Source organism: Triticum urartu, chromosome 7 (assembly GCF_003073215.2).
Source record: "Triticum urartu cultivar G1812 chromosome 7, Tu2.1, whole genome shotgun sequence".
Classification (NCBI taxonomy): domain Eukaryota; kingdom Viridiplantae; phylum Streptophyta; class Magnoliopsida; order Poales; family Poaceae; genus Triticum; species Triticum urartu.
Genome location: NC_053028.1, coordinates 90,813,825 through 90,832,442, shown reverse-complemented (window position 1 = coordinate 90,832,442; position 18,618 = coordinate 90,813,825). Strand labels below are relative to the sequence as shown.

Below are 18,618 nucleotides of genomic sequence, written 5' to 3'. Positions count from 1 at the left end.
TACTAAGTTTCCAGGTGTGGTTGAATTGACAACTCAGCTGCTAATACTTGAGAATATTCTTTGGCTCCCCTTGTGTCGAATCAATAAATTTGGGTTGAATACTCTACCCTCGAAAGCTGTTGCGATCCCCTATACTTGTGGGTTATCAATCATCACGTGGTGTCTCGGCACGACGAACTGTAGCAACGGTGCATACTCAGGGAGAACACTTGTACCTTGAAATTTAGTGAGAGATCATCTTATAATGCTACGGCCGTACTAAGAAAAATAAGATGCATAAAGGATAAACATCACATGCAATCAAAGTAAGTGATATGATATGGCCATCATCATCTTGTGTTTTGATCTCCATCTCCAAAGCACCGTCATGATCACCATCGTCACCGACTTGACACCTTGATCTCCATCGTAGCATCGTTGTCGTCTCGCCAACTATTGCTTCTCCGACTATCGCTACCGCTTAGTGATAAAGTAAAGCAATTACATGGAGATTGCATTTCATACAATAAAGTGGAAACCATATGGCTCCTGCCACTTACCTATAACTGTTACAAAACATGATCATCTCATACAACAATTTATATATCATCACGTCTTGACCATATCACATCACAACAAGCCATGCAAAAACAAGTTAGATGTCCTCTACTTTGTTGTTACATGTTTTACGTGGCTGCTACGGGCTTCTAGCAAGAACCGTTCTTACCTACGCATCAAAACCACAACGATTTTTCGTCAAGTGTGCTATTTTAATCTTCAACAAGGACCGGGCGTAGTCAAACTCGATTCAACTAAAGCTGGAGAAACAGACACCCGCTAGCCACCTGTGTGCGAAGCACGTCGGTAGAACCAGTCTCATGAACGCGGTCATGTAATGTCGGTCCGGGCCGCTTCATCCAACAATACCGCCGAATCAAAGTAAGACGTTGCTGGTAAGCAGTATGCCTATTATCGCCCACAACTCATTATGTTCTACTCGTGCATATAACATCTACGCGTAGAGCTGGCTCGGATGCCACTGTTGGGGAACGCAGTATTTCAAAAATTTTCCTACGATCACACAAGATCTATCTAGGAGATGCATATCAACGAGAGGGGAGAGTGTGTATACATACCCTCGTAGACCGAAAGCGAAAGCGTTTAGTAACACGGTTGATGTAGTCTAACATCTTCGCGATCCAACCGATCCAAGTACCGAACGTATGACACCTCAGCGATCAGCACATGTTCAGCTCGGTGACGTCCCTCGAACCCTTGATCCAGTTGAGGCCGAGGGAGAGTTTCATCAGCATGACGGCGTGGTGACGGTGATGATGAAGTTTACCGGCGCAGGGCTGTTAGAATAAATCCGAGGCATACCGTTGATCATCCGAGGACCAAGCAATCACACGAGCATGACACCGAGATTTGTTAATGAGATTCACCGATATGGCTACATCCCTGAGGCTTGACTACGAGCGCTCCTCCCCTTGACACCGTCAAAATACCGCACACCGGCCACCCAGGCGCCGGCACACGCCGCCGGCTGCCCCTTGCGTGCCTGTGCTATTATGTTGGCATAGGTTACATCGTGTGTCTACCCTCGCTATATAAGAGAGGCCTAGGATACATGTGTCCTACTTGGACACGACTCCATATCCTATCTAAACACAATACAACTACAAGTCCAACTGTAACCTACCTTGTACACTATATTCGACACAACTCTAACAAACTCCACCTTGGCGAATATTCTCCGCCACCTTGAATTCGTCAATGCGTCAAACTTCCATGTACATTGGACTTGAGCTTATCCCATATGAGTACCGTTGCTACTACAAAGAATCCATGTGACTCCACCTGCAACTTGTAGTCCCTCCTTTTCTTGACCAGAGTCAACACTCGAGCGAAATTAAGTTCCATATTACTCTAGTTTGCGCTCCCAATTTCCAGAGCATCAGTCCAACGCCATCACACACTGATCACTGACCTGCGTGAAAGTGAACAACTCACATATTGGGTGTCACACATAAGAGTTACCTGAACTCAACATCACCGCTCCTTTATTGACCGCCTGTCTGAAACTTGAAAGAATTTCACCGTTGCTTGTAGTCATCCCGAGTCAAATTCGCAGTTGTCTCACCACATGTATGACCACAAGAGCCCTGGCCCGTCTCCATGTCCCGTGTGTACCGCACGCCTCGCCACTATTACTGCGTCGAGCCTCTGCTGTCCCGGTCGAGTCTAAAGGGTCGCGAACCCACACCACTCAACCCCCACTGCAGAGTACCATCGATCATCACCGACCGATGATGAGTTTCACGCTTCCATCAGACCAATGGGCTCCAGTCCGAATTGCATGTCACTCGCTTTTCCCACTGAAATAGACTTCGACTCTCTGACATATTACGCCGTAGCCCCTCAATCAGCACCGAGTGAAGTCTTCCGTCAGACTCCAACTCCACCTTCGACATGACTCCATGATAGATGATCAGTCCACCCCTGCGCCTCATCGACTTCAAGCTTCATGTATACACCACCTTGAATCAATCCCGCGCCATAGTCTCGTCGAAGTCATACAAGCCTCGGGCATGTGCACCACGTGTTTCCACACCCAGAAGTCGGTCACCATCAGCTTCACACGTCTATGTCGTCATTGCAGATCCCGCCACCGTCTTCTGTACCAACCGACTTGCGTCGATCCGTCAGACTGCCTAGTCTGACCAGCTGAACTCGTTCGACTTCAACCATGCTTCACCGCACATCTGTGCATGTCTTAGACGCCATGTGTATGCATGATCCTGCATGAAGCACTTATCCATGCGCCTCCGCAGCCTGTCCACGTATTCCAAGCCATCTCAGCAAACCGATCCAGAAAAAACTTCCATGCAAACTGCACAAATCTTCTTTTCTATGTCACTCTTTGCTGTTGCTTCTCCGTGCATCTTATAGCAGAACCAAAACTGCTCTTGTACACACACATGAACCTGGCCGCTCCTTTTTTTCTTCAAACAAACCTCACATAGCTTGTGATTGCAGAGAAGATACTACCCTCCAGTAGCACTCCAGATCGGAGTTAGCACACGCACAACTAACTCAGATAGCAGCTCTCCTGGACCGCAGCCCCACGCGTGTGTTTAATCAGATGTTGCATCGTCTGTGCCTAGACAACGGCCGACACGACACACGCTTCCCTCGTACCCTCGCGCTCTGCCTGCAGCCTGCTTTTACACATCATGCCGCCGCCATCAAAAGTATCTTGCCGAGATCCCTTGCGTCCGATCCAATCAGCCTGCGCCGCCCGCCAGCAATCACAACATGTACCCGTGCCGCCTGACGCTCGCCCGATCGATCGCCTGATCGACCGCCACACGTCTCGGCTCGTCTTTTCCTCTAGATCAACATGATCCACAGCCTCTTCGAACCTTGCTCATGATACCACTTGTTAGAATAAATCTGAGGCATATATACCATCGATCATCCGAGGACCAAGCAATCACACGAGCACGACATCGAGATTTGTTAACGAGGTTCACCGATATGGCTACATCCCCTAGGCTTGACTACGGACGCTCCTCCCCGTGACACCGTCACAATACCGCACACCGGCCACCCGGGCGCCGGCACACGCCGCCGGCTGCCCCTTGCGTGCCTGTGCTATTATGTTGGCATAGGTTACATCGTGTGTCTACCCTCGCTATATAAGAGAGGCCTAGGATACATGTGTCCTACTTGGACATGACTCGATATCCTATCTAAACACAATACAACTACAAGTCCAACTGTAACCTACCTTGTACACTATATTCGACACAACTCTAACAAGGGTTTCTCCTAAGCACTACGATGATATGACCGAGGTGTGCAACTTTGGAGGGGGCACCGCACATGGCTAAGAGAAACTTTGGTGTGCCTTTGGGGTGCCTCCTCCCACATATATAAAGGGGGGAGGAGAGGTGGACGGCCCTAGAGGGGGGGTGCGCCATGGGGGGAGTCCTACTTGGATTCCCGGTCCAAGTAGGATTCGCCCCCTTTCCTAGTCCAAGTAGGAGAAGAAGGGAAGGAGGAAAAGAAGAGAAGGAAGGAGGGGGGGGGCACCGTCCCTTCCCCTTGTCCAATTCATACTGGGCAAGGGGGCGTGCGCCACATCTGGCCGACCCTCTCTCTTCTCCACTAAGGCCCATGATGGCCCATTAACTTCCGGTAACCCCTGGTACTCCGAAACTTATCCGAAACGACCCGAACCATTCTGGTGTCCTAATGTAGCCTTCCAATATATGAATCTTTATGTGTCGACCATTTTGAGATTCCTCTTCATGCACGTGATCTCATCCGGGACTTGGAACAAACTTCGGTTCATCAAAACACGAAACTCATAATACAAATCGTCATCGAGCATTAAGCGTGCGGACCCTACGGGTTCGAGAACTATGTAGACATGACCGAGACACATCTCCGGTCAATAACCAATAGCGGAACCTGGATGGTCATATTGGCTCCTACATATTCTATGAAGATCTTTATCGGTCAAATCGCATAACAACATACGTTGTTCCCTTTGTCATCGGTATGTTACTTGCGTGAGATTCGATCGTCGGTATCATCATACCTAGTTCAATCTCGTCACCGGAAAGTCTCTTTACTCGTTCTGTAATACATCATCCTGTAACTAACTCGTTAATCACATTGCTTGCAAGTCTTATAGTGATGTGCATTACCGAGAGGGCCCACAGATACCTCTCCGAAACACGGAGTGACAAATCCTAATCTCGATCTATGCCAACTCAACAAACACTATCAGAGACAACTGTAGAGCATCTTTATAATCACCCAGTTACGTTGTGACATTTGATAGCACACAAGGTGTTCCTCCGGTATTCGGGAGTTGCATAATCTCATAGTTTGAGGAACATGTATAAGTCATGAAGAAAGCAATAGCAGAAAAACTAAACGATCTTTATGCTAAGCTAAAGGATGAGTCTTGTCCATCACATCATTCTCTAATGATGTGATCCCGTTCATCAAATGACAATACATGTCTATGGCTAGGAAACTTAACCATCTTTGATTAACGAGCTAGTCAAGTAGAGGCATACTAGGGACACTCTGTTTGTCTATGTATTCACACATGTACTAAGTTTCCTGTCAATACAATTCTAGCATGAATAATAAACATTTATCATCATATAAGGAAATATAAATAACAACTTTATTATTGCCTCTAGTGCATATTTCCTTCACTATTTTATTTTGTTCATCAGTTTAGGTGTTCTAATATAGCTTTTGTTAACCATAGCTGAAACTTTAGCATGTTCCTTTATCCTAACAGGGAAATGTGGTTTCTCTATATAAGCAGAAGGAACAACTGGATCAACATTATAAAGTATAGTTTCTTCTTTAACTGGTGTTGGGTTTTTAATTTCTTCTTTAACAGGTGGGTGATATTTAAACCACTTCTCCTTAGGGAGTTCGACATGAGTAGCAAATGATTCACAAAAGGAGGCTACTATCTCAGAGTCAAGTCCATATTTAGTGCTAAACTTTTGAAAAGAATTGGTATCCATAAAAGATTTAACACAATCGTACTTAAGTTTAATACCCGACTCTTTACCTTCATCGAGTTCCCAATCTTCAGAGTTGCGTTTAATTCTTTCCAAAAGATCCCACTGGAATTCAATAGTCTTATTCATAAAAGAACCAGCACAAGAAGTATCAAGCATGGTTTGATCATTACGAGAAAGCCGAGCATAAAAGTTCTGGATAATTATTTCTCTTGAGAGCTCATGATTGGGGCATGAATATTATATTGACTTAAGCCTCCCCCAAGCTAGAGCGATACTTTCGCCTTCACGAGGCCAAAAATTATATATATAATTCCGATCACGATGAAGTAGATGCATAGGATAACATTTCTGGTGGAATTCCAATTTCAAACGATTCCAATTCCATGATCCAATGTCATCGCATAGCCTATACCATGCCAATGCTTTTGCCTTGAAAGATAAAAGGAAAACCTTTTTCATAAATTGATCCATGGGTAAACCTGCAAGCTTAAACAGTCCACAAATTTATTCCACATATATCAAGTGCATATCAGGATGTTCGGTTCCATCTCCTGCATAAGGATTAACTAGCAGTTGTTCTATCATACCCGAAGAAATTTCATATTCATTATTTTCAGTAGGTGTAGTAGGTTGAGGGATTCCGGACAAGGTGAAGATACCCCGAAAAACCCCCTCAAAGGATTGTTTTCGATAGTAACAAGTGACAATAAATTTCAGCACACTATATAAATGTTTCCTTACCGAATTCCACTTACCAAAGGTGCTTCACTCCCCGGCAACGGCGCCAGAAAATAGCCTTGATGACCCACAATTATAGGGGATCAATTGTAGCTCTTTTCGATAAGTAAGAGTGTCGAACCCAACGAGGAGCAGAAGAAAATGACAAGTAGTTTTCAGTAAGGTATTGTCTGCAAGTGCTGAAATTGTAAATAGCGAGTAGTTTGATAGCAAGATAATTTGTAATGAGCAAGTAACGATAATAGTAACAAGTATGCAGCAAGGTAGCCCAATCCTTTTGAGGCAAAGGACATGCCAAAACGGTCTCTTATGATAAGCAAAGCGTTCTTGAGGGTACACAGGATTTTCTTCTAGTCACTTTCATCATGTTGGTTCGATTTGTGTTCGCTACTTTGAAAATTTGATATGTGGGTGGACCGGTGCTTAGGTGTTGTTCTTACTTGAACAAACCTCCTACTTATGATTAACCCTCCCGCAAGCATTCACAACTATGAGAAAAGTATTAAGAATAAATTCTAACCATAGCATTAAACTTTTGGATCCAATCGGTCCCTTACGAAATAGCGCATAAACTGAGGTTTAAGCTTCTGTCACTCTCGCAACCCACCATCTAATTGCTACTCCATAATGCATTCCCTTAGGCTCAAATATGGTGAAGTGTCATGTAGTTAACGTTCACATGACACCAGTAAGGGAATGACAACATACATACTATCAAAATATCAAACACATATCAAGTTCACATGATTACTTGCAACATGATTTCTCCCATGACCTCAAGAACAAAAGTAACTACTCACAAATGATAAACATGTTCATGATCGGAGGAGTATTAAATAGCATAATGGATCTGAAAATATAATCTTCCACCAAATAAACCATATAGTAATCAACTACAAGATGTAATCAACACTACTAGTCACCTACATGCACCAATCTATAGTTCCGGTAACAAGATTGAATACAAGAGATGAAGTAGGGTTTGAGAGGAGATGGTGCTGTTGAAGATGTTGATGAAGATTGCCCTCCACAAGATGAGAGAGTTGTTGGTGATGATGATGACGATGATTTTCCCCTCCGAGAGGGAAGTTCCCCCGGCGGAATCGCTCCGCCGAAGGGCAAAAGTGCTCCTACCCAAGTTCCGCCCCGAGACGACGGCGCTCTGTCCCGAAAGCCTTATCTTTATTTTTTAGGTCAAAATGACTTATATACCAAAAGATGGGCACCGGAGGTGGGCCGAGGAGGCCACAACCCACCTGGGCGCGCCTGGGGGGGCCTGGCATGCCCATGTGGGTTGTGCCCACCTGGTGGCCCCCTCTAGTGTTTATTTGCTCCTATATTTCTTAAATAATCCATAAAAAATCTCCGTGAAGTTTCAGCTTATTTGAAGTTGTGCAGAATAGGTGGCCTGACGTAGCTTTCCCAGATTCAGATTTCCAGCTGCCGGAATCCTCCCTCTTGGTGTGTTCCTTGCAAATTATGAGAGAAAAGGCATTATAATTACTCCACAGAGCATTATTATGGTTAAAAACATTATAAATAACAGTAAAAAAACATGATGCAAAACAGACATATCACACATCGTCATCGTCGCGAGCCCCGCCGTGCTGCCGTTCATGCGTCCGCCACTGTGCCGCAGTGTACATCAGCGCGCCGTCCGCTTGCTCGCCGCCTGCCTATCCACGTTGCTGCAGCCGCTTGTCGAAGGCCTTCAGCCGCCTGAGCGCTTCCTCGAACGCCATCATCGTGACGTTGCACAGCTGCTCGATCCCGACCACCGCCGCGTACAGACAGTCCGGCACCGAATCGAGCAGCTTCTTCATGAGCGCGGCGTCCTCCAGTGTCGAGCCGAGCCCCGCGAAGCGCGCTGCCATGGATCCAAGCTTGTGGGCGAAACCATCCAGCGTGTCGCCATCTGCCATGCGCAGGAGCTCGAACTCGCCTCGGAGCGTGCCCAGCCGCGCCGCCCGCACACGATCTGCGCCGATGAACCTGGCCTTGAGGCTCGCCCACACCTCTGCCGCCGTCTTCTACGACGCAACCTGCAGCAGCAGATCCTCCGCGAGTGCACCGAGCAGATACGCCCGCGTCGGCTTGTTCTTATTCGCGATCACGGCCGCCGTTGCGTCCTCCGGCACCACCACTGCCTCCCACAACCCGGCCGCGTCGAGATTTGCCTTGACCTTGATGGCCCGTGCGGTGTAGTTCTCACCAGTGAGCATCGGCACCGGCTACGGCAGTGAGCTGCCCGCTCCGTCGGCGTACGGGATGATGGACATCATCGGCGAGCTCCGATCTCCACATGGCTCTAATACCAATTGTTGGCGCAAAACCCTAGCCCTAGCTCTCCTCTCTCTCTCTCTTACTGAGCTCTCTCTCTGATGCCGTGGCGCGAACCAACGAAGGAGAAGGAAGAAGAAAGGAAGGACAGGGACACGGTGGTGTTTTTCCCGGCGCACGAACGCCTTCCTTGAGCACGAACTCAAAACCCACACCACGCCATTACAACGATCGCCGCAGTGCCTCTTATACCCGGGCAACGCCAGGCCATGACCCGCACGCACCTGCCCACTACACCACCTGACCCGGCCCTCACCGCGCGCGCGCATGACACGCTCCCGCGCGCTCCCCGCATCGAGCCCTCAATGGACCAGCGTGATCACCGCATCCCCGATCGCCAATAGCTACGCCACGCACACACACATGTGGTGTTCGCCTGCACGGACACGCCCATACACCACACACATGCCTACACGCACGCCTACCCCGCGGACCTGGCGCACCCGACACGTCCAGTTCGCGCCCATACACGAGCTGGTCGATCCCAGTGCGCCACCGCGGCTTATTCACCCAACATTTTTCTCCAATCAACGGCAAGCCCATGACCAGGGCGATTTCCCCCTCATGTATGAACCCTAGTTGCTCGATCTGTTTAGAGTATTTATTGGTCATTGTGTGTATCCTCATGGATGCATGTTAGTTAGCTGCATCTCAGAGAAGAACATAGTTTAGTTTTGTATATGTCGTCTCCATGACGGCCTTGGTTGTCTGGTCTGAGAAAAATAAAGTAGGATGACATGGAGTAACTACTCGCGAGCACAGATGCTCTCGATATCTGCAGCGTACGTCAGTGCTTCTGGATCTGCGCCATTTTTTTATTCGCGAGGTTGTGGGCTACCAGAAATTGGGTACTGTTTGAAAATACGTACGCTACAGGGAGAGGTGGTGGGTCATGGAGATGGAATAGAATGGCTCGTTTAACGCGAAGGTGAACGGCGGCGAGGTGATCCATCAGTGGCCGCGCCAGGTTCTAGAGGGTGGGTATTCATTTTGGAGAAGGGTATTCATTTTGCCCAAATCATCACTGGTGTGCAAAAAAATCACTTGTTTTATATAAAATTTCAATGGTTTGTCAAAATCTTGGGTATTCAACCGAATAGCCAAGAAGACCAGATCCATGGATCAGAATCGCCGCTCCCCATCTGATCCGTGGATCGAAAAGTTCGCTTTCCGTCTCGTGGGCACTGTGACGAATTGAATGCAGGGATGAGTGTCTTCTCCCCCAAGGGTCATTTGGTTGCTGAGGAGTGCGGGATAGAGGTCTGGACCGCCGGCGGCGAGGCACCATGGACATGGAGTTTCTGATGCAGATCGGCTGGTATGTTGATCTTTTGGTTTTGGGCAGGTGCGTCTCCATTTGTAGAGGACCAACTTGGTTGACTGAGAGGATCCCTTTCTCCCATGAATCAAATCCGCTCTGCTTGAGGAGGTGGGGGAGAGTTTGGTCCCCGCCCCTGTGCGTGCGAAAGGCCAAGTTGTGGCAGGGCCAATGGTGCCGCAGCAGCACGCGGCGGCAGACAGCGGCGAAGCGCAGGGAAGGGAGAGGTCACCGCCGACATCGGAGCTGTCAACGGGGAGGATGAATCCTCGGGCGCCCGGATGGAACCATAGGTTAGTGAACAAACAACTTTACCCCATCGAACATGGAGCGATTTCTGAATAAAAATGTTGGCATAACTGAAGAAATAGTACAGTTAGAACCGGTAGGATTCATTTACAGTCTGCTTGATCAATTTAGAGAGGTCATGCTAGGAGTGCCTTACTGCAGCAACTAGCAGCAAGGCCATCCACTGGGTAAACTGGAAAGCTGTACTGACTTTCAGCAAGATCATGCTATGATCTTAGTATGCTTCTGCTGCCAAGTAAGAAATACAGTTTGTCAAAGTATGGATGTGGGCTAAAATGGAACCCGGTGGACAGATCGTTCCCTAGAAAATCCGTTGAATATGTGAATCTAGAAGTACTGCTGATTGTAGAGATTGATTCTTTGAATATGTGAATCTAGAAGTACTGCTGATTGTAAAGATTGAATCTTCGAATCTATGAACCTAGGAATATATGAACTGAAAGACTGAATCTATGAATTTGGGAAACTGAATGCAGCAGCAAGGTAAATGTAGGTAGACACGACGCACCTGGAAAGCCAGCGATGGCTGGTCCGGCAAGAACGATCGCCATCGCAAGGAGCGAGGTGTTCGGCACGGTCCAACGGTTCCCTGCTGCGCGGATCTAGAGCGTGCTGCATATTCAGTAGTATTTTCCTTCTTCCTTATTTCCAATGTGCACACTACTTGTCCTCTCAAACTATGTGTAAATTCGACTAAGTGTGCTTATTTCCTTGTTGCTTACCATGTTAAATGGCAAAAGCACATTGGAGCCTCCTCACGGTGCATGTTGAGTAGTATTTTCCTTCTTGCTTATTTCCAATGTGCACAATACTCATCCTCTCAAACTATGTGTAAATCCGACTAAGTTTGCTTATTTCCTTCTTGCTTATACCGTGTTAAATGGCAAAAGCACATTGGAGCCTCCTCACGGTTAATCATCAACTGAACTAACATGTCTTTTTTCCTCCAGTTCGTTGTTTGTTTTCTATCCATTGTTGATAGCACCAAACTTGTTACTGAGGTTAGCCAGCATCAATAGTTTGCTTGAACCAGATGTTAAGCTGCCATTACATGTAGTTTGAAGAGACAATGCTTATAGCTTACTTTCAATATTTGTAGGTTATAATTGAAGAGCTGATAAAGCAGTTAAAGGAACTCATATTTGACAAGGTAAAAGGAATTCCAAGCTTCTGATGTGCTTATTTTTAATTGTTAGTTATATTCACATGAGACTATTTATGTTGGAGCTCCTTGCTGGAACAGAACGGGAGACACCCATTGCTGCAGATATTTCACCCACATGGCTCACATTATCTGACTCCGACTGGTTTGATTTATCGGAATTACAACGTGCCTTACCTTATTTGAAAGGCAAATTACCTATTCTATAAACTCTTAAGTACTTTGAAGAGAAACAGGCCCCCAGAAAATTGCTTTTTTTTGTTTCAGGATGAGGCATCAGTTAACTTGGATAATGTAGCTGACAAAGAACATGAGGGTTCATAAGACACACAGGTTGCATGTGATAGCATGAAGGACCCGATTAAATGGCGGCAAGAACTGTTGGTGAAAAGAGCGTTTTCTGAGGTGATACTCATAACATGTATTTAACTTTTGATTTGCTTATTCAACGGCATTTCTCTTGGAGCATGTACTTTCCCCCTCAAGAGATCTACATATATTCTCACAGTAGTGTAATATATATGATTTAAGTGTGACCATTTGTCAAAGAACACCTAATCGCAACATTACTACGCTCCCATCAGTCACATAACACCCCTGATCCCAACATTACTATGCTCCCACAGTCCCCTAATCCCAACAATAATGTAGGTGTTCTTTTTTCCTTCTCAGGTACTCAGTGAGACTTGCATTGAAAATGTTGGAGAGTCAGTTCGAACAAACTTTGGTGAAGATGTATTATATGAAGTGATCTCCTTAGTCCATGGTCTACGCTTCTACCTGTACCTCTATAACCGGTATCTCGGGATAATATTCATTCATATATGAAATTTCTTTGCGGAAGGAACTACTGTGATAAATATGCTTATACTTGCTTGACCTTCTGATAAACTGTTAGTTTAACCTCTGTTTTCCTGATTGTTATTCGACAATCTGGAAATATTCTTATAAGTTGATGGAACCTTTTTCTCTGGGATGTTCCTTAGGCCCATGTGCAGTATTAATGTTATTCACTTTTCCTTGGTGATGAATTAACCTCCTGTAAAAGAAAATGACACTCGAGTCTACACACAAACGTACCTACTGTTTTCTTAATCTGACTCTTGATACAAATGAGTAATCAACTGTTAAAGGGCGTCATGATTGAACACATTTTCACTTTGTAAGAGGTAGTGCTGATATGCTTACTAAGATTATGCATCTCCATTTTCCAAGATTTCTATTGGTGCACAAGGTAATGTTTTGGGGGGCTTCACTGACAGGATCCACGTACTTCAGGACTGTGTGGGCAGTTCCCATGTCTTTGCAATTTTTTTCACCTTTTCATGATTTAGAATTTAATTTGGTTCAGAAAGCATGGCTGAAATGCAGCCTATTAACACTAGAGGGTCATGGTATAAGTCAAGGACTACTTCGATTGTGAGCCCACGATGATGAGCTGATCAAGCAGGTGATGATGACGGCGAGGGTCTGCTTAGTGGGGGCAGCGGATGGGCGCTGGCCGTAATAAGAGTTGTCTGTAAAGCATTTGCCATGCCATCAGGCTGTATCTTCATATTTCTTCTTTCCTGCACTATAAATACAAATGTATGAGTAGATCTGAACTTGTAATTTCTCTGTTGCAACACATGCCTAAGCTTCCTACAAATGATCATGTACAAAACACAGACCAAACAACTCAATGTACAGTGCCTTTGCGGACGCTATCTTGTTTCAAAGTTTGAATTTTGAACGGCTGGAGCGAGGAAGAAGCTGAAGAAGTCATGGCCGCCGACATGGTTTCTCTGCAGCGGGGTTGGAGAGGATAGGAGAAGGAAGGATCTGCAGGAGGATGGAGAGGTGGCTGGTGACCAGCAGTAAATGGAGTAGGTGAGTTGGACGGCTCCCGTTAGTACCAGTTTGGCTGAGCCGTGGCCCATAATATAGCTGGCCAAACAGGCCGTGCTAACTGGGCCGGCCCGGTAGCACGCAGGAACGGCACGGTCCAGGCACGGCATGGCCCGAGCTAAACGGGCTAGGCCTGGCATGCGGCACGCCATGGGCCATGCCTAGGCCTGGACGCTGGGCACGCGGGCCGGCACGACACGGCCCGTTTAATTTTTGTTCAGAATTATTTATATATATGACCTAAATTATAACCCAATAGGCCTAAAATACAGCCGAACATGCTAAAAATCAGATGGGCTAGCGTGCTAAACGTGCCACGGGCCGGCCCGTTTAATAACCAGGCCGTGCCTGGGCCAGAGAGCCACGCCCGTGGGCCGGCACGGCACGGCTATTAAACGTGTCACGGCGGGCCGTGCCGGGCTAGGCACGATTAGCACGGGCTGGGCCGTGCCATGCGGGCCGGCCCGTTTGGCCAGGTCTGGCCCATAAGTGGCACGACCGTCTGAGCCAGTTGGGGTGGGACGACGAGCATGCCATTAAGTGCGGCAGGTGGGTGGGCCCTGTCCAAGAAATAGGATTGATATACTATTCAGAATACAGAAGATTATACACGGGGCAGTGCGAATCTTGTTGGCAGTGGACGAGTAGGATATAGTGAGCATCTGAGCTCGAGCTGAGATTAGCACTTTCAGACTGAAATCGTAGGTTATAGACTGAAATCGTAGGTTATGGACCAATGGATGAGATGGATAGGATGAGAGGACAATATTTTGAGAATAAAATATGAAAGGATGATACAACTTGTATGAACATGCTTAGGCTAGGAAGAGGATTTTTCTTCCGATTTTGTCACCTTTTAGGGGCCGCACCGATTCATATGTGTGTTGAGCAGCAAGTTGGCAAGGATGGTACATCTGATGGCAACTTTGGTATATCGAGCGAAATTGTTAGTTGTTATTTCAAAAAGGTCATCCATGCCATTGGAGAGCTAGGCCATGACCTTATTAGGAATCCCTCATTGGCAACCCCAACCAAAATAGAAGGAAATCCCCGGTGGGATCCATACTTTAAGGTATGAGTTTGAGTGACAACTAAATTTTTTCATTTTCTAGGCATGCATCTGGTTTAGCCCTTATTTTTTTTGCACAAATAGGATTGTGTTGGACCTATTGATGGTACACATGTATGAGCCTCTGTTAGAAAGGACATGGAGCATTCCTGTCATGCTAGAAGGATCCATGCTACTCAAAATGTGACGGCGGCTGCTGATTTTGATCTTCGGTTCACATTTGTGTTGGCTGGTTGGGAGGGGACCGCACATGATACTCTAGTTTTATGTGATACTTTAGAACGTGAAAATATTCTATGTGTCCCACAAGATAACTTGATGTAGCTACATTTTATCAATGCTACTATTTATGTATAGCAAAGTAACCCGTTTGTTGCTCACATGCTAGGAACATTCTATTTGATGCCACATATGGAGCCAAACCGGGGTTCTTGCCTCTTTTTGTGGCGTGAGGCGCCATTTAAAGAGTGGGAGAACAATCCTGTTCAAGGTGAGGAGTTGTTTAACCATAGACATTCTTCCATTCGTACAACCGTAAATCATGCATTAGAATCAATCAAGGGAAGATTCAAAATCTTTGATGAGGCCAAGCCCTTTTTATGCTATCCTACTCAAGTAGACATTGTCATAGATTGTTGCATTGTTCACAATTGGGTTATAAATGATGGGATAGATGAATTTATCGTACCTGAGACTGAATGTGTTACCAATATTAATCATGCTTCAATGACAGGGGGCCAAGCAGACAAGTGGCATTTGACAAGTTACATGTTCATCATATTAAAAAAATATAGTTTTGTGTTGAACGACTTGATTGACCTTTGTTGAAACGTGATATCTATGTATTTATTACCGACTGATTCTCCTATTATCTCTAGCCTTGTATAGCTGATTCCTAGAGATATTGTAGGGTTAGTTGGCTTGTCACGTAAGACACCACCTGTATATATTGTAACCGACTCCGATAGAATACAATTGAGTTGCATCCTATAGTCTTCTACACGGTATTAGTTTTCTACCGATCTCCATTGCTTCTGCCCTAGGCCGTCGCCACGTCTCTCGCCGCCGCCTCCTCCCCTCTCCCTGTCGCCGCCGCTTGCTTCCCAAGCCGCCGCCGCCGCTTGCTCCCCAAGAAGCCGCCGCCGCCGCCAAACCCTAATCCTTCCCAACTTCCCAACCGCCGCCATTTCCATCATCATGGCAGGATCCACCTCCTCCCTCGGCAGCTCCACCATCATCATTACCTTCACCTCCGACCGCCTCAACGATCTTCCCATCAAAGACCATGTTCCCGTCATCCTCGAGCTCGACTCCCCCTCCCACAACGCTTGGCGCACGTACTTCATGCTTCTCTTCCGCTCTTACCGTCTCATTGAGCACGTTGACAGGACCGTCAACATCCGTGACATGAAAGGCGATGACGAGCGGCTGCCGTCGACGCCTGTATCGTGGCTGTTCCTCATGATCTCGCGCGGGCTCTTTGACATGGTGAATTGACGCGACCCGTCCGCGCATGCCATCTGGACGCGGCTTTGTGACCTCTTCCTCGACAATCAGCTTCAGCGTCGCGTGTTCCTCCAAGGGGAGTTTTTCACCATGCAGCAAAACGATCTCACGATCGACGAGTACTACACCAAGCTGAAAGTTCTCTCCGATGAGCTTCGCGACGTCGGCATGGTGATCGACGACTCGGTCCTCCTCAGCATCCTCCTCCGCGGCCTCCACCCCAACCATGGCCAGTCCGCCGCCAACCTCTCCCTCACCACGCCCTCCTACGCGAAGGCCGTCACCTACCTGTGGATGGAGGAGAAGCGTCTCCGCCACGTGGCTCGGCAAGCGCCTCTCGCCGGCACCGTCGGGGGTCCCGCTGCCCTCCCGCAGCCCTCTCACGCACCGGCTCCACAACCGCCCGCCGCCCCCGACCGCGGCCGCCAGAAGAAACAAGGGGGTGGGGTCGCGACGGGCGGGCCCACAACGGGGGCTCCCAGCCCCGCCAGACGGCTTCACCCCGCCCCTGCCCCGGCCTCGGCGCCTCCGCCTTGGCTCACGGGGTACAACCCCTAGACCGGGGTGGTACATGGCTACTCCATGCCGCTACCGCGGGCCCCTGCTCCGGGCATCCAGGGCCCTCGTCCGGCTCACCACCAGGCCCTCCTGGCCGCGCCGGGTGGTTCCGGTCCTGGCGGCTCCTCGGCGTACGGCGGGCCTGCGGCCTACGGCGCCGCTATGCCGCCCCCTACAGTGTCGCCCCACCGGCTACTCCTACGACCCGGCGCTCCTAGCCGCCCTCCACGCCGCCCCTTCCCCAAGCAACTACTCTGGCCACGGGGACTGGTACATGGACACAGGCGCCGCTGCTCATATGGCGTTGCATCCCGGTATCCTCTCTAATGCCTCTCCATACCCCTTCTTCGCTCGCATCGTTGTTGGTGATGGCTCTACGGTTCCCATCACTCACCACGATGCGTCTTCCCTCCACTTACCATCGTCATCTTTACCTCTTAACAATGTTCTTATGTCTTCGCCCTTAATAAAAAATTTATGTTCCGTTCGTACTCTCACTCATGAACATCTTGTTACAGTTGAGTTTGACAAACATCGTTTTTCTATTAAGGATGCCCACTCCCGGAAGGTTCTGCACCGATGTGATTCTCCTAGCGATCTCTATCCGTGCGGACCAGCCATGGTCCCGTCGCCCTTCACGGCGACGTCTCCCTCTGGCATGCTCGTCTCGGTCATCCCAGCGCCGACGTTCTTCATAAAGTTTTGCGGACTTTTCCGTTTTCATGTAATAAATCGGAGGCACACACTTGTCATGCCTGTCACGTAGGAAAACATATTCGTTTGCCGTTTTCTTCTTCATCATCAATTTCCACTTTTCCCTTTGATGTTATTTACTGTGATGTTTGGATATCTCCCGTGCCTAGGAATTCGGGTTTATCATATTACCTCGTGATTTTGGATGATTTTTATCATTTCACTTGGACATTTCCGTTACGCCGCAAATCCGACGTCGCCTCAACACTTCATGCTTTCTATGCTTATGTTGCCACCCATTTTCATCGCACCATTGCTCATCTCCAAACGGACAATGGGAAGGAATTTGATAACCTTGCTATTCGCACTCTTTTATCCACTCATGGCACCATTTTTCGTCTCACATGTCCATATACATCACAGCAAAACGGCCGTTCCGGACGTGTTCTTCGCACGCTCAATGAGAGTGTTCGCGCTTTGCTCTTCCACGCGCATATGCCTTCCCGGTTTTGGCCCGATGCTCTTGCCACAACTACACTTCTTCTCAACATCCGGCTTTGTAAACCCTAGTGGAACTACACCCCTCATCATCTCTTATTCGGGTCACCTCCATCATATGATGATCTCCATGTTTTCCGTTGCCTTTGTTATCCTAATATCACAGCCACGGCGCTGCACAAGTTGGCACCTCGCTCTCTTGCCTGTGTCTTTCTTGGGTACCAACCCAATACCAAAGGCTTCCGCTGCTACGACCCGGAGTCCCATCGTGTGGTCGTGTCTCGGCATGTTTATTTTGATGAGGTTGTTTTTCCTTTTCAGCAGGCATCAACGCGTTCCTCGCCATCTCCGGGCGCCCCTCCTTGACAGGTTCGTGGAGCCCTTGCGCTCCCTCCACCCCGTCGCTTGGGCACGACTGCGGCCTCGACGGACTCTCCGTCCTCGGTCGTGGCCTCGCCGCCCTCGGCGTTTCCCTCGCCGGCTCAGGAGGAGCCGGCCTCCTGGCCCTCGCTGGGCCCTCATCTCTCAGCTCTGGAGGAGCCGACCTCGTCAGGACCGACCCTGCTCCTGGCCCCACCACCAGCCGGGCCTTCGGGGGTCTCGTCCCCGATCGCGGTCTCGCCCTCGACTGGGTCTCCGGGCGCCTCGCGGAACTTCTCACCGGCTTAGGACGAGCCAGCCCTCTCTCCCCCCTTGGCGCCTTCATCACCGACCCTGACCGGTCCTTCTCGCGCTTCGTCGGCCACGCCGTCGGCCTCGTCGACCGCGCCCTCGACTCCGACGCCCGTGGCCTCGCCCGCGTCTTCATCACCATCTAAGCTGCTGGTTGTGACGTCACTGTTCGTGCTTCATCAGTCTGATCATGTGGCTATGCTTCTGCTCTACGTCGATGATATTTTCATCACTGCCTCCCGAGAGGATCTTCTTTGCGACATCATTGGTCGTCTTGGCTCTGAGTTTCGACTGAAGGACCTAGGCACGTTGCACTTCTTCCTCG

General features: G+C 48.3%; 1 long non-coding RNA gene across 4 annotated transcripts; it reads left to right on the top strand.

Moving 5' to 3' along the window:
- Nucleotides 1–9,680: 9,680 nt before the first annotated feature.
- On the top strand, nt 9,681–13,104 carry LOC125522520. 4 transcript variants are annotated; one of them, XR_007289800.1, is made up of 6 exons: nt 9,681–9,939; nt 10,051–10,232; nt 10,725–11,249; nt 11,348–11,398; nt 11,492–11,815; nt 12,083–13,104. It is a non-coding gene; the product is annotated as an uncharacterized LOC125522520 (long non-coding RNA). The 4 variants fall into 4 exon arrangements; XR_007289799.1 differs by having other exon boundaries at nt 11,348–11,815; XR_007289798.1 differs by lacking the exon at nt 10,725–11,249 and having other exon boundaries at nt 9,685–9,939.
- Nucleotides 13,105–18,618: the final 5,514 nt, after the last annotated feature.